This window comes from Artibeus jamaicensis, unplaced genomic scaffold (assembly GCF_021234435.1).
Source record: "Artibeus jamaicensis isolate MK-2021 breed Jamaican fruit bat unplaced genomic scaffold, CSHL_Jam_final contig_1028, whole genome shotgun sequence".
Taxonomy (NCBI): domain Eukaryota; kingdom Metazoa; phylum Chordata; class Mammalia; order Chiroptera; family Phyllostomidae; genus Artibeus; species Artibeus jamaicensis.
This window is the reverse complement of record NW_026521201.1, coordinates 6,232,263-6,246,829: the sequence shown is the minus strand read 5'-3', so window position 1 is coordinate 6,246,829 and position 14,567 is coordinate 6,232,263. Positions and strand designations below refer to the sequence as shown.

Genomic DNA, 14,567 nt, shown 5'->3' with positions numbered 1-14,567 from the left:
AAAATTTTTAAAAAATATACTATTCCACCAAATAGTTTCCTTGGTTCTCTCATCTATAGATAGGAATGACAACATACTAAGTATGGGGTTACTCAGACAATGTAATGAGATGAGGTACTATAGAATTAGGTGGCACTGTTTGAGACTTGCTAGATTAAGTAGTTAGGAAGGTCACTGCTTCAATTATTTTCTCACAGAACTCAGGATTCAATGCCTTAAACAAATGATAATTAGGTCATGAACTTTTAGTGTCACTTTAAACAAAACCCCAGAAGTTAAGTTCCAATATCAAGTCTATAATAATGACTTACAATTATATAAGATTTACACCATACTATAAGTATACTGCATTTTTTGTTATTTCTTTGTTATTTCAAATAATTCAGTCAAGTACACGTTATCATTTTCAGATGAGGTAAAGGGTTCAGAATTTAGGTGAGCAGGATGACCACAGTCATACAAGTATTAGGCATAGATAAACACAGCTTGCCTCCTCACACAACCACATTAAAATTACAACTAAAATACAGAACCACCAACCACCCATAACAATCAAAAACTGAGTTGACTGGAAGTCTGACAACTACAAAATTAAAGAAACCACATCCATCCAGACTGGTAGCAGGGGCAGAAACATGGAATGACCTGGTTCCCACATCCACATGTGGTGGATAAAAATTTGGGAGGGATATGTTGGGAGGTAGGAGTCCCAGCCCCACACAAGGCACTCCAGCCCAGGGTTCCAGTGCTAGGAAAATAAGTCCCCATAACTTCTGGCTGCAAAAAACAGTGTGGATTGGGTTGGTGGAAGCAATTCCCCTTAAAGAACCCAAACATGGACTCACCTACTACTCAGACTTACTCTGTGTTCTAACACCAGGGTGGCAGCTTGAAAGGCACCCCAGTGGCATATAGGAATGAACTACGTGTCTGGCATCAAGGAGGGATCTAGAGGACAGCTTTCTCCTAGACAGAAAGGTAGGCAAAGGCCACTGTTCCTTTCTAGTCCTCCCTGCCACAGAGCCACAAAACTGGCAGGTGCCATATCTGACACTTTAACAACCTAACACTGTTTGCCCCGCCCTGGAGATCCCGAGATTCCATCCCATCTACCTTACAGAAAAGCACCCAAGCTGCTTTTTTGTATTAATGGTGGTCTTGGCTCATGCTTCACAACTTCCTAAATCCTATCAAACAAAAAATAGCCAGCCTCCATGAGCTCCTAACCCCAACACTTCTTGCTAAGGGGCCCCAGGTACAACACCACCAGCAGCCAGCCCTGATTTACAATTTGGCTTCCCATGGGAATTTCCAAGCTCAGCACAAGCTGCAGCCATCTCAGAATGCCTTACAGCTCAGGCAGGATGGGCCTGGGGAAAAACATAGGTGGGGGCTGACCTTGGCCTGTACCACTCAGGAAACCCAGAGCCTGCATACCGAGTGGACAGCTAAAGACCATGTTGGAGCACCACCACCTAGCCCCTGCACAGCTGATCCTCCACAGAAGGTGGAGGCTAGTTCAGTGGTCAAAGCTAGTCCCTGCAGCTGAATGGTCTTGCTAAATCCCTCCCACTGACCTGCCAATAGCAATCAGGGCTCAACTACAAGAGGACTGTGTACTCAGCCCACATGAAGGGAGCACCTCAAGTACCCAGTTTGGTGATATAGGAGGCTATGCCACGGGACCCTATAGAACACCTACTACATTAGGCAGGCTTCACTACCAACACCCGCAGTCAAAGCAGATGTACCTAATACACAGAAACAAACAGAGGGAGGCTGCCAAAATGAGCAAAGAAACATGGCCCAAATGAAATAACAGATCAAAACTCCAGAAAAAGAACTAAACAAAATGGAGATAAGCAATCTATCAGATGTAGAGTTGAAAACACTGGTTATAAGGATGCTTAAGGAACTTAGCAAGGACCTCAACAGCATAAAAAAGCTTTAGTCAGAAACAAAGGATACACTAATTAATATAAAAAACAATTCACAGGGAAACAACTATAGAGTGGATGAAGCCAAGAATCAAATCAATGATCTGGAACATAAGGAAGCAAAAACAACCAACTAGAACAACAAGAAGAAAAAAGAATCCAAAAAAAACGAGGATAGTTTAAGCAGACTCTGGGACAACTTCAGGCATTCCAACATTCATATCATAGGGGTGCCAGAAGGAGAAGAGAAAGTGCAAGAAATTGCTAATCTATTTGAAGAAATAGTGAAAGAAAACTTACCTAAGATAGACATGCAAATCCAGGAAGCACAGAGAGTCCCAAACAAGAAAGATGCAAAGAGGACCATTTCAAGACACATAATTAAAATGCTAATGGTGAAAGATAAAGAGAGAATCTTAAAAACAGCAAGAGAAAAGGAGTTAGTTAGTAACCTACAGAGGAATTCCATGACACTGTCACCTGATTTCTCAAAAGAAATGTTGCAGGCTAGAAGGGACTGGCAAAAAATACTCAAAGTCATGAAAAGCAGGGACCGACAGCCAAGATTACTCTACCCAGCAAAGGTATCCTTTGGAATCCAAGAAGGAGAGATAAAGGACTTCCTAGACAAGAAAAAAGAAGCTCGTGATCACTAAATCATTACTATATGAAATGTTAAAGGGACTTATTTAAGAAAAAGAGCAAAACTATGAACAATAAAATGGCAATAAATATTTATCTATCAACAATTGAATGTAAAAAACAAACTAAGCAAACAAGAACAGAGATAGATAGGGAGAATGTTTTGATGGTTGCCAGATGGGAGGGGTGGGTGGGGGAATGGGTGAAGAGGTGAGGAGATTAAGAAGTACAAATAGGTAGTTACAGAATAGCCATGGGGATGTAAAAGTACAGTATAGGAAATGGAGTAACCCAAGAACTTATATGCATGACCCCTGGACATGAAGAATCGTGGGGAGATTGCCTGATGGACTGGGAGGGGCTGAGCAAGGGAGGGGGGTGAAGGGAGAAAATTGGGACAACTGTAATAGCATAATCTCCAAAATATAATTTAAAAATAAAACAAAATAAAAAGAATAAATCCCTTATGAACTCAATCCCTTAAAATTCAAAGGAATCTGACAGAATTAGAAGATTGGCAAGGTTTTTAACAAAATTTATCATCATGGTTAGAACACAAAAGCAAAACTCATTTAAATTAACCACAAAATACCTTTCAAAAACTCAAATTCAAAAAGGTGCTTACCAAGTTTAGCCCCACTGATTTGGTACAGCTAATGCCAGTATTACGTTTATTAATAAGGGAATAAATAATAAAAAGCAGAAATAAAACTAACCAATCATTAAATAATCTACTTTGAACTTTACATACATCTAATTTAAGCTATTATTTAAATCAACATCATTTGTTCCTCTTAAGAATAAACACTGTTCAGAGCTTGTATTCTGATTAATAGATAATGGTAGGAGCTAAAATTCAAATAGCTGCTATAACTGTCATTTTGCGGCAAGTGTTTAATCTTGCTGCTTAATTTAACTAGTTAAGTAAAAAAAGGATCTAACTCTAAGTTTATACTCTAAAAAAAGTATTTTTCAAAGAGTGGGTGGTAAATAACCTTTTTTTTTTTCAACGAAACAACAGAAAACATAACTCATCACTAGTAAGTAATTTGTGACACTTTTATGTTTTTATGTGTGCATGTACTAGGTCATACTGTAAAATTTATTTCTGAGAACGTGTCTCACTTCAAAAAGTTTGAAAGCCACTGCAAAGTAGTCTATCTAGGGCAAATCTACTATATTAGTAATTAGCGGAATGTTAGGGGAAATCAGGCCGAATCAAAGTAAAAATCCTCCTTTTTGATTGTTCAAGTGATAAACTGAAAATACCCTTAAATATAATTCTACCACTCACTTTACTAGTAAGAAAACATATTTACCCAAGGTCATTCCTCTATAGTCAGCATTAGAACCAAGACTCCCATGCTAAATCTTTTTGCACTAAATTGGGCCATAGAAAGGCACTTAAAAAAATAAAACTCCAATATCAGTATTTAGGTGCCAATTCTGAATTTCCTATTTTGGTTTCTAACAACCAAAAGAAATTGCATTTTAACACAGGGAACCATTTCCTTAAGTACTGTTGTACCAGATTAATGACCATACCAGCTCTGCCATTAAAAGCTTTTTCCAGCTAGTTACTTGGTACTTAGCTTTTTATGGCACTTTTCTTTTCACATTATGATCAGCAGTGCATGCAATATACTACCTTTAGGAATGCAACACACTGCTTTTGAAAATGCATCACTGGGGCTATCATTTAACTAAAATTTTCTAAATTTCTATATTCTGTCCAAATTTTAAAAGTACTATAAAAATCTAAATAAGAGTATACTTTGCAATCTGTGTATCTCATTCAGTATTAGAACTAGAAATATTTTAGGTCTCATTTAAAACAGTAAAACTTTGAAGTTTATGCAAAATTCATTCCCATCTCTTCACAAATAAATCTTTACCAAAAACCAAAGAAGCATGTAAGGACTAAAGTCTAAATAAACATGATCTCTCTACAAAGAGCTAAAAAAAGTTAAACACTGCCAGTGGGAGCAGATTATCGCTGCTTCATAAATGAAGCAGATTTATTTCTATATCTCCTAATATCCATAATAGCCATAACATTTCTTGCAAAGAACCCAAAAAAGGTACCTCAAATTATTTCTATAAAGAACTTTGTTTATACTTAAACCATTCTGTTAATGATTACCAACAAATTTCCAGATTTTAAAATTACTAAACATTGGAAATGGCATAAGAGGGGACTGATTAGAAAGAAGGTGAAGGGATTAGCTAAAGAACATATATGCATGACCCATGGACACAGACAACAGTGTATGGACTGCCTGAGGGAGTGGGTGGTGGGGCTGGATGGAGGGGGGCAAATGGGAGCATTGGAACAACTGTAATAACATAAACAATAAAATATTCAGTAAAAAAGAAAAGACACTGAAAATGTCAGATATGAAGTTATTTCTTCTGACTTCTGAGAGTAATGATTACTAGTCAAATCAGCGAAGTACCTAATAATTTCAAAGAAATTCAGAGAAGAGGAAATAGAGTCTGACTGAGGTAAAGTATCCTTCACACCCAAAGAAGAGAAAATGTCTTAGTTATTCTTTATTTTTCAAACCTGCAGTATACAGTAGTAGAGATATTTAAAAATCCAGTATTTTTATTCCATAGTTCAGTCAATTCACAGAATTACATACAAATTTTTCTTTTGGAAGACTAAGGGAATTTATAAATAACTTTATGTGTGTTATGACTACATTCGTAAATTGTATTAACAATATAACCTTGTTTTCCCAAATGAGAATTCTAAATCTGAAGCAAGTATCACTCATATGCTATATGAGCTGCCAAAGTTCACTTACTAATTATTCCAAAATATAATGAAAGTAAGACAAATACCATATGATCTCACCTGTAAGTGGAACCTAATCAACAAAACAAACAAGCAAGCAAAATATAACCAGAGACATTGAAATTAAGGACAAACTGACAGTAACCAGAGGGGAGGTGGGAGGAGATAATGGTTGGGGCTAGGGGGGAGGGTTTTCAGGACAACTATATAGGACACATGGACAAAACCAAAGAGGGATAGGATCAAGGGCTGGAAGTAGGGATGGCTGGGGTTGGCGGAGAGGTCGGGGGGGGGGGGGTGGGATGGAAACAACTGTACTTAAAAAAAAAAAGAAAATAAGCCAAGAGTATTATTCAACTCTTGAGAAAGAGTAACAATATGATCATCACTGTTGAGAAATACAATTTAAGTGGCAGTTGTAACAGAAAAGAATGCTGTCTTCCTGAACTGAGGGGGTTGAGGGTGGCAGTGGGAATCAGACTTCATCCATTGTTTAAAGAATATAAACCTAATGGTTCTTTTCTTAAAATCTTTCATTTTTTCCCATACCTTGGTTATGTTAATATCTTCAAAAAATGAGCATGTCCTACCCCATATTATTTTATTAAGTCATTCATAATCTCAAGCACTAATCAGAGGTGTTAGCAAGATGTTTCCTTCCAATTTTTAGAAATCACCACTTTTTAAATATTTTATTTATTTATTTTTAGATAGAGGAGAAGGGAGGGAGAAAGAGAGGGAGAGAAATATCAATATGTAGTTGCCTCTCACGTACCCCCTACTGGGGACCTGGCCTGCAACCCAGGCATGTGCCCTGACTGGGAATCAAACTGGCCACCCTTTGCTCCACAGGCCAGCACTCAATCCACTGAGCTACACCAGCCAGGTTGAAATCACTTTTTAATAACAAATTACTTATTCACCTAGTGTAATAGTCAGGTAGTAACAGTGTTAACTCTTCTAGGTTTATGATATATTTAAGATCTCATTTTTTAAAATCTTACCTCTAGCATAGTTGCACAAATTTTAACATCTCTGTAAGTTTTGTTAAACATTTCAAGTACCAAATCTAAATATTAAATACTATAATAGCCCTCCTCTTCTGGTATCCACAGCTCAAGAAAAAAGTTTAAACAAAATTTAACCCTAACTATAAGCAAAGATGTGAAATCACTTAAGTTGGAAGATAATTTCAATGTAGTTTAAATCATGAAGAAACCATGAGCCAGATTTCTATCTATCTAGAGGACTAAATAAGAAGTGAGGCCTGATATCCTTCTAAAGCAACTAACAAAGTATCTATCTCCAAAAGTTTTGAACTGTCTCAGTTATATCTACCTGTGGCTACAGTTCAAAATTAAATATCACTCACAACTCAAATTTAATAGTACAATTCTGCCATATCTCAACAGGACGCAATGACAGATGAAAAAATATTGTACATTTTTGGAAGATGAACAGTCTAAAGTTTCCTAAGTCTGTGGTAAATTATTTTTTAAAATAGCTACCATGTAATATTTTTTCATTGAGCAACCACAGTAAACTGTAATACTAAATATTTACCACTTATCATTTCAAAAGAAATACCGTACTTTACAGCAAGCTTAGATTTCACTTCTCTTCAAATCAAGTATTAATATCATAATACTTAAAAAGTTACACGGGTAATAATTCCATGGGTAGACTATACCTAGCACTATCTCAAAATCCTAGCAGACTATCTTTGGCCCAAAGTAACACAAGTATCTAATTCCAAAACAAAATCTTGTATTTCATACAGAAATAAATCTAACTCCTCCGCTATTTAAAAACTGCAAATGAAAAGCACAAATGACCGATTTTATCAAATGAGAATAGTAACTAAATGTAACAATGTACATAATGGAATGAGTGTAACTATATGCGCATAATTCTCAACAAATCACAAAACAGTACTAGTAAAAGGGTCATTTATTTAGTCGTTTTTTATCTTCAACACTTCTGAATGAGCATCTACTCTGTGTGCCTAGGTATTTGTAAACATTTTAGTCAACAATTACGACTCAAACACAGGACTACTGGTTAATTTTTCTGTATTTACTAAGCCGAAGACAGTCTGAAAAGGCTTCACGTACTGCATGATCCCAACTACATGACATTTTAGAAAAGGCAAGGCAATGGAAACAGTAACAAAGCTTAGTGGCTGTCAAGGCTAAGGGTAAGATAAGGATTAATATGATGTATCAATGTAGGTTCATCCTTGGTTAAAAAAATTTTACTATTTTGGTGAATGATGGTGATAATGAGGGAGGCTGAGGCCAGCATGTGGGAGAGAGCAGGGGGGTATGTGGGAAACCTCTGTACCTCCCTCTCAACTTTATTGTAAACTAAAACTGCTCTAAAAAATCTATCTTGTTCTTTTCCTGGTTTTGTGACATGAGGAACCATAAGCAGCAAAGTCTGCCGGGACACCCTGTATAAAGTGGTGAGGGGATCCTGCATAGGAACCAATGTAAGTACCAGAAAGTTTTTGGAGAGGGTGGATCTCTAGATCAGCTTGAAGAATGGTGATCCTTGGAAGGACAAACACTTCCTGGCTACTATCAGCCTTAAACCCACTTCCAGCCCCAAGTTCTCTGTACGTGTTCCAGGGGACCAGCAGCACTGTGAGGAGGCCAAGGCCCTGGATATCCCCCATGTAGAAATTGAGGCACTGAAGAAACTTGACAAGAATAAGAAACTGGTCAAAAGCCTGGCCAAGAAGTATGCTACCATTTTGGCTTCAGAGTCTCTGATCGAGCAGATCCCACAAATCCCAGGTCCAGGCCTGAATAAGGCTGACAAGTTCCCTTCCCTGATATAAGAAATGGTAGCCGAAGTCAATCAAGTGAAATCCACCAGCAAATTCCAGATGAAGAAGGAACTGTATCTGGCTGTGGCTGTTGGCCATGTGAAGATGACAGATGATGAGACTGTGGACAACATCCACTTAAGTTGTCAATTTCCTGGTGTCATTGCTACAAAGAATGGGCAGAACATCTGGGCTTTACACATGAAGAGCACCATGGGCAAGCCCCGGTGTCTGTATTAAAGCAGCTTAATAAACCACACTGCTATAATTTTAAAAGAAAATTAAGTATTATGAAGAGAAGACTATTGCATTGCTAAGTCAATTCCAAGCTCTGAAAAAGATCTACAAAAAATATAACAAAGGAACATTAATTTTATGTGAAGAATTTATGAAAGCCCTGACCTGTGTGGCTCAGTTGGTTGGGCATTGTCCTGCAAAGCAAAAGGTTGCTAGTTGGATTCCCAGGTCAGGGCACACACTTGGGTTGTGTGTTCAGTCCCCAGTTGGGGCATATTAGAGAGGCAACTGATCAATGTTTCTCTCTCACAATGATGTTTCTCTCACCTTCTCCTCTTCCCTCCTCTAAAAATAAATAAAATGTTAAAAAAATGAATTTATGAAAATTGACTAGGACAGAAAAGCACCTGAAATTAAATGAATTGTATCAAAAAACAAAAGAAGATATATACTCTGTTATCAAGCATATGGAAAAAAGTTCTAAAGAAATAAAATATAAACCAATGAGAAATTTTTTAAGATAATATTGACAAATGGGACACTGAAATAAGAACTATCTCGAGTCACTGAAAATACATATCAGCGTATTTCTTTTGGAAAACACTGTAACAGTATGTAAAAAGTATTTAAATGTTCATACTCTTAGAATCAATAAATCCATTTCTGAAATTGAATCCTACGAAAATAGTTCTAAATCAGGGGTGTCTAACCTTTTGGCGTCTCTGGGCCACACTGGAAGAAGAGTTGTCTTGGGCCACATATTAAATACACAAACATTAATGAAAACTGATGAGCAAAAAAAAAGGTTTTAAGTAAATTTGATTTTCTGTTGGGCCACACTCACAGCCATCCTGGGCTGCATGTAGCCCACAGGCTGCAAGCTAGACACTCTTTGAAACAGTGAAATCTGGGGTAGTAACTGTGTTAGGCAATAGATAAATTGCTTTCCCCTTTTCCAAGTGTAGTCCCTAATCTTGGGGTCTTTTGTGTTATTTTAGAACCAGCAATTAGAAGACAATTCCCTCAGCTAGCTTCTGCTAAAGAAAGCTCAGGCCCAAAGAGAAGAGTTCACCTGGACTGTACCCAGAGGCAAGGGATGGAAGGAATGAAGTTTTAAGAGAAACTGGGAGAAAAGAAGAAAGAGATGAATCAATACCCTTACCCCCATTGGGAGTTGCGGGGTGGTGCGGGGAGTGGGGGGCAGATAACAGAGACAATAATGGTGAGAATTTTAAGAAAATTCTACAAAAGGTAGTCTGTAACTTGGCCTTCTAGAGAACTTTCCAGACTTTCATAAATGAGCATGTTGATGACAAGCAGTAGAGGTGGAAGAATGGAAAGCCCATTCCTGATAACATTCTGGACTGTATGAAGCTATCCAAGTATTTATGCAGGAGAATAATGACCACCTAAATTAGGGGACAGCAAACACAGATTAAATTTGGTAAAACAGGCATATATTATTTCATAGTTACAACCATACAGATAAGACTCATGCCTACTGTATAATAATAGAAAAAATAACTTAATACTTGACAACATTAGGGATAAACTATGGTATTTCTGAATAAGGAACTAACACAGCTATTAAAAATATCTATATTAATTCTTATGTTATAATTAATTATAAATTATCATCACCTATGATTCCAGTAGAACCTAAGCTCCCTGAAGGTAGGACTTGTTCCTCTACTTTCCAACTAAGACAGTACCTGATAAATATGAGTTTAATAAGTATCTGTGGAATAAATACAAAACCTATTTTGAGGGAAAGAGAGAAACAAAAGAAAACTATTCAAAAATAATACATCAGCACTGTCTTTTAGTGATGGATCTTTAGTGGGGTTATTTTAGTTTTTATTTTTCTCCTGTCTTCTATCACTAAAGTATATATTACCTCTATAAAGAAAAAAAAACAATTAGGAAGTACTTCCCTTTAAGCGCATTAAGAATTTCCTATATTTTCAAAACATCTTTAGTATGCTCTAAAGTTAACTGAACATTTAAATAAAGGAAGCAGGTTTAAGTTATCCTGCATGGAGAGGAAGTGGAAAAAACACACTAAGGTTTTTTTTTCCCTGTAGTTTATTAAAAACTAAACTTCCTCAAAGAACTTTCAATATACTGATATTAAAACTCCTAGAACTTGGTTTTTACAAAGTTTTCAATCACGGTAACATGTTCTAAAAGCAAATTATTGATCTAAAATATTCTGACTGTGAATGAGGCAGTGAATGAACTTTCCATATAACTCTCTAAACTAAGATGAAAAATGAAAGAAATAGTAAGTTTTGCAATGTATCACCCATGACTTAAGATTCCATTCAGAGCAATCCAATGCATCAATAATCAATTTCCAGGATTTAGTTGTAACTAATATTGGCACTTGTGGGCCAATCTAATTAATTTTCTCTTACTGAGAATGAAAAAGAAATAGTACATACATGCTCAAGTAGGAATTCAAGTGCTGTACATACTAGCTTAAGATCAAAATGCTAGTTCAGAAACTGATGATGTCACACTTCATGTGCAGTAATACAAAGTATCAAAAACAATTTGTTACAATATACAAAATGTAAGTATTATAACTAAAATGTCAATAGTTTAGAAAATACACCAATTATGATTACAATATATAAATAATATTTGTTGCTTTTTTTTAAAACCTCAGATTTTCAAATGGAAAATGCTTTTCTATACAGTAAAACAGGCAAACTGTACCACCACACAATATGATCATAACTATAAAAACAAAAACCAAACATGTAGAAATTAGACTATTACATATGGTATCTTTGGATGAAGGGATTGAATGTAGGTTATATTTATTTCCTCTTTCCCTCTAATTTCCTAATATTTACAAAATCTTCTTTCTCTTAAAAATGTTCCCACTAAGGTAGAAATAAATGAAGTTTATAAATCAGGAAAGTGAGTCAAAATCAAATAAGCATGTAGCTTTAAATGATGCCTATCAAAAGTCTACTCTACAAAAGGAAAGTAGGCTTCTGTGGATATTACACCACCATTTTGAATTTGAAAAGCACTGTCTTGGCATCTCAAATATTTTACAACTTTATTAAAGCAATTAGCTGTATTCTCACTCCTTTCATCCTTATTTACTGTACAAAAATAATGACTCCAAAAATTACTGTTTTGGAAAAACTTAATGAAAATCAACAGTTGAACCATAAATAGTGTCTTTTCATAAGCAAAATATACCAAAAATCAATTTGACTTACTGTATTTGGCTGTGTATAATGCATACACTTTTGCCCAAAATTTTGAAGGCAAAATAAGGATGTGCCTTATACATGGGTATAACAATTACATACCATGGATATGATATTGGGAATAATACTCCCATATAAAATGCACACAGAAATGTGGGTGTGCACTGTACACAGGAGTACATTATACATGGTAAAATACAGTTATTTCTCAATATCATTAAAAGATGAAAATACGGGCCCTAAATTGGTTAACAAAGTTAAGAAACCACAATGGCCAGAAATATTTTTTATATTTTATTGATTATGCCATTACAGTTGTCCCATTTCCCCCCTTTACTTCATCTCCATGTGTCATAAATTCTTTAGCTTCTTCATTTCTCACACTACTCTTGCTCTCCCCATCTATTTTCTCCCCACCACCTATGCTACTTATTCTCCACAACTTTTCCCCCCATCTCCTCCTCACACTCCCCTGTTGCTAACCCTCCATGTGACCCCCATTTCTACAGTTCCACTCCTGATCTAGCTGTCCCCTTAGTTTGCTTTTAAGTGTGGTTGTTAATAATTGTGCGTTTGCTGTCTTTTTACTGTTCATATTTTTTATTTTCTTTTTTTAGATAAGTCCCTTTAACATTTCATATAATAAGGGCTTGGTGATGAACTCCTTTAACTTGACCTTATCTGAGAAGCACTTTATCTGCCCTTCCATTCTAAATGAAAGCTTTGCTGGATAGAGCAATCTTGGATGTGGGTCCTTGCATTTCATGACTTGGAATACTTCTTTCCAGCCCCTTCTTGCCTGTAAGGTCTCTTTGGAGAAATCCACTGACAGTCTGATGGGAACTCCTTTGTAGGTGACTGTCCCCTTATCTCTTGCTGCTTCTAGAATTCTCTCCTTCATTTTAAAATATTTTCTTTATTTATTTTTTGAGAGAGGGGAAGGGAAGGAGAAAGAGTGGGAAAGAAATATCAATGTGTGGTTGCCTCTCATGCATCCCCTGCCGGGAACTGGCCTGCAACCCAGGCATGTGCCCTGACTGGGAATCGAACCACGATACTCTGGTTCCCAGGCCCGAGCTCAATCCACTGAGCTACGCCAGCCAGGGCTCTCTCCTTCATTTTAATCTTGGCTAATATAATTATGATGTGCCTTGGTGTATTCCTCCTTGGGTCCACCTTCTTTGGTACTCTCTGAGCTTCCTTGACTTTGCCAGATTAAGGAAGTTCTCCTTTATTATTTTTTCACATAAGTTTTCCACTTGTTGCTCTTCCTCTTCCTCTTCTCCTTCTGGTAACCCTATAACTTGGATGTTGGAATGTTTAAAGATGTCCTGGAGGTTCCTAAGCCTCTCATTTGTTTTTAATCATTTCTTCATTCTTTTCTGTTTGGTTCTTTCTTCCTTCCTTCTGGTCCACTCCATTGATTTGAGTCCCAGTTTTCGTCCCATCAATATTGGTTCCCTGTGTAATTTGCTTCATTTCACTTAGTGTAGTCTTCATTTTTTCATCTAATTTGCGACTAAAATAAACCAGTTCCGTGAGCATCCTGATACACCAGTGTTTAGAACTGTGCATCTGATAGGTTGGCTATCTCTTGGTTGCTTAAAAGTATTGGCTCTGGGGCTTTGATTTGTTCTTCTGTTTGAGCCATAATTTTTTGGTCAGGTCACACCTGTAACACATGAGGGGTGGAGCCTTAGGTATTCACCAGGGTGGGGCAACCCAGTTGCTGAGTAGTGACAATGTGTATGGGAGCGTGGTCAGAGAGGGAACAGCGGTGCTTGTTCCACTCTCTGCTGAATTTCAGTCACTTCCTCCACTTTCCACAAGCAAATTGGACCCTTCTGATGCTGGTTCCCAGGTGGGTGGGCTTGTGTACATTCTAGGACCCTGTGGGTCTCTCCAACAAATTCTCCTGTGAGGCTGGGAGTCTCTCCAGGTACCTCAACCCCCTTCCCCCCAAGTATTTTCAATTGGTGCTTTTAGGCTTTATTTCCCGTCGCTGGGGCCCTGGGTTGTGTGGTCTGTCTTGCTGCCCATTTTTGCCTGGTTTATGTGTGTGTGAATGTGTGTTCATGATCAGCCAACCGCCTTGCACACCTCACTGGCTCTGGGTGTTTCCTCCCAGCACCTGGAGTCTGCTAGCCCCACAGCACCTGGGCACCTGGGTCTGCCAGCCACCACTTTCTCCTGCCGCCATGCCTCTCCGAAGGCCACCAACTCCGCCCCTCTTCCTGGTCTGGATGAATGGTTGTACGACTTCCGTACAGTTCAATTTTCTGTCTGTTCTGGTTGTATTTTTGTTGTCCTTAATTTTGGTTGTGCGAGGAGGCACAGTGTGTTTCTACCTACGCCTCCATTGTGGCCGGACCAGAAATATTTAAAGAATATAAACAGGTGGGTGAAAGTGGTAGAGGGAAAATGAAGACAATTGTATTTGAACAACAATAAAAAAAAAGAAAGAGAAAAAAACAATAAATACAAAAAGAACAGAATAGACATTCTTCTTACGTGCACATGTAACAGCATACAATAGAGACCATATCAATTAAAACCGTTATTCATATTGATTTCCTTAAAATCCTAATGTAAGTAAAATAAGAACTGTTCTCTTTATATTGGCTGCTTTAAGATTTAGTTATATTTTTCTCATATTCATGTCTAGCAAAATCTAAGCTTAAGAGTAAAAACTGCACTGGAAAAAAAATAAAGCAGCATATTGACAATACATCCAAACATACATTGGCAATTTATCTGAAATATAAAATAGCCAAAAATATGTACAAAATATCTCCAGACACTCTTTAGGCAATAAGCACTGAAAAGAAAGGAGCATAAGAAATATTATTTCTGATCCAGACATGCTAATAAATAACAAAAGACAAGATAAA

At 37.1% G+C, this 14,567-nt stretch overlaps 1 protein-coding gene and 1 pseudogene across 17 annotated transcripts in view; one reads left to right on the top strand and one right to left on the bottom strand.

The window, feature by feature from the left end:
* Positions 1-14,567, bottom strand: part of WNK1 (WNK lysine deficient protein kinase 1) — a 156,188-nt gene that overhangs the window by 125,490 nt on the left and 16,131 nt on the right. The gene's annotated exons all lie outside the window — the stretch shown is intronic.
* Positions 918-8,449, top strand: LOC119045238 (60S ribosomal protein L10a-like; annotated as a pseudogene).